We start from the raw sequence: 2,724 nt of genomic DNA, 5'->3' as shown, positions 1-2,724 counted from the left end.
GAAGCAGAGTTTATTGCTTTATCTGAATTGTGTTCTGAAGTAACATGGTATGTACAGTTGTTGCAAGATTTAAATATTAATGTAAAAGAATCTGTAAAGGTATTTGAAGACAATGCTGCCTGTATAAAAATGGCAACTGGTGACAGGGTGAAGAACAGAAGTAAACATGTAGACATTAAGTATTGTAATGTCAGGGAAAAGAAAAATTGATTAGTTTACATCACTGTTCTTCTGAGGATAATTTGGCAGACATGATGACTAAACCATTGGGTGGCATTCACCATGGAAAATGTATTAAGTCAATAGGTCTGATGTCTCTTCCTGTCATGAAGGGAGGAGTGTTGGAATATTCATGAGCAGGAAGAGTCATGTGGTAACTCAGTCAGCCAATGTGAAGAAAGTGCTACTGAGTCTGTGCAAAAGGTTGAGTTAGAAGCTGGGTTTCAGTTTCGGTCTCAGGTCTATCTCTGCTGTAAGAAGTCTTCATTATGCTATGTTGCTGTAAAGAAGAATGTATGGTATTGTAAATATTTTGCTATGAATATAAAGAGTTTATTTGAATCAGCTAAATGCAGTCCACTGTGAGAGCTTCTAATTTATTTTTCACCAACAGAGAAATTAAAATTCTCTAACAATAAAACAGAATTATGAACCTGGGCTGCAAAAATCTGAAAAACCACAGGCAGCAAAGAGATATATAACAAATTTTACAGGTCCAGTTCTCATATTTGTATCTTAGGGCAAGCTGCAGGCCTTCAAAACCAAACCAATGTAAGATGACAGAATGATGTTTGCTTAAGGCTTTAACGAAAGAAATTACATGAACAGTTTTGATACTTCATGAAAATTCACATTGCATTTTCAGAGAACGTAAAAAGAATTCCATAATTTCTCCGCAGAAAGCATGAAGTCTACAAGCAGGACATAATTATAATTTGGAGGATGACTTAGTGATGATTAGCAAGAAACCAGACCAAAACCTGTGTCTGTAATCTGAGTATGTGACAAGCTATTTATTTCAATACATGTATATTAAAATGTATGTATGCTACTGTAAAATAGCAGAACTATTCTTCAATGTATTTTGTTTTTATCATTTCCTTATCCAAAGGACAACCATGTGTTCTGCATTCCTAGCTGTAGCTGATTCTCCCTGATCTGTTCTTGACAGGTCAGTATAGCATTCATTTTTCCTAGTCTGCTAAATTCAAATTTCTCTCCCTATATAAATATTCTTCTGAGACTGCTGCTCAGATGTTCTGTCTGCATAAGGTCAACAAGTAATAGAGGTTACCTACTCTCTCTTTGCCTAACTTCCCATGCTGAATGGGGGAGTCTGAAGGGAACTTCTATTCAATTTACTGGAATATGACTAATGGATTATTTTGATTTCATTGGCCTATTCTAAATATAAATTTGTCTTGATTGCTACCAAATTTCACATTCTGGATATAGATCAAAGCTATGGCTTTACTTTTTGATAAAGGTTTACAGTGAAAAATGTTGCAATCATCAGCAAAATACCCTATGAATATATCCCTGGGTACTTTTCCACTGCTATAGGTTTCATCTCTAACATAAGTTTCGTTTCCTATGAAATGCCTGTAGGCTTTGTTCCTTGTCCATACAATGAGCTCATCCCCTCTGTTAAGTTTCGTTTCTTAAATTGGAACTAATTTCCCAGAAAAGGCCTGCATGANAGAATTAGCTGCTGCTATCTTGGTTTTTCACACCTTTTCTCAACAGTCTTTTAACTTACTCTCTGACTCTCATTATGTGTGCCAACTTATTTTTACTTTGTTTTTCCTTTGACAGCAGCTGCTACAAGATATTTTATTTTTCATATGCGCAGTCATTTTTCCCTTCCTAGGCCTATTTTTTTAATGTTTTCTTAAACCCTGTATTTTTGCCACTAATCAACTATGGCAAATGGATGTTACCCATATTCTTTATTTATTTTTTTTGGCTTCCTGGAAATGTGTTCATTGATCTATTGCTACCTATTCAGGAACAATTTGGGCCACGCCTCACAGGAGACATGGCTACACATGTTGTTTCTCATCATTTTTTTTTGGGCTATTACAGCCTTGGGTAAGCCCTTTTCCTTAAAAAGGGCCAGCCTATTTTTCAGTGGCCTTTTTACACTTTTTTACAACTTGGAATATTGTTTTTACTCATGGCCTTCTCTATAATTCCACGGGTGAAGCCATCGTGGAACGTGCTAATTGGTCCTTTAAGAACTGTCTTCACAAACAAATAAAAAAGGACGGATCTATAGTAACACAACAACAAAAACATTACACCAATTGAATATTTCCATTCAAAATTCGACCACTTATCAGAGACACTTTCAACAGAAAACAAGCCTGCCTCCACCACTAGTATATTATTGGGCATTATCAGACAAAGCATGGTTGGGACCGGTCCCTCTGATCACTTAGGGGCGAGACTACGCTGCTGTGCTTGCTTCTCCCAGAAATGGCCAAGGTGACTCTACAGATAGCACAGCGACCAATCCAACCCCAACATGCCAGTCGGCCAGTGACATGGGGAGATGTAAAGAACTTGAACACCAAAGCACAAGCAGTGCAACAACAGCAACAAGTAGAACAAATCCCCAGAGAACCTGTGTGCTACCATTTTTGTGGTTAACTGCAAATTCCTTAGCCATCATTTGTTTGTGTCTGATCATTAACATCTGCCCTTTGACAACAGCAACTGTCA

This window comes from Protobothrops mucrosquamatus, unplaced genomic scaffold (genome assembly GCF_001527695.2).
Source record: "Protobothrops mucrosquamatus isolate PMUCROS unplaced genomic scaffold, P.Mucros_1.0 scaffold289, whole genome shotgun sequence".
NCBI lineage: Eukaryota > Metazoa > Chordata > Lepidosauria > Squamata > Viperidae > Protobothrops > Protobothrops mucrosquamatus.
The sequence above is the reverse complement of the archived record's forward strand: the minus strand, read 5'-3'. Positions refer to the sequence as shown.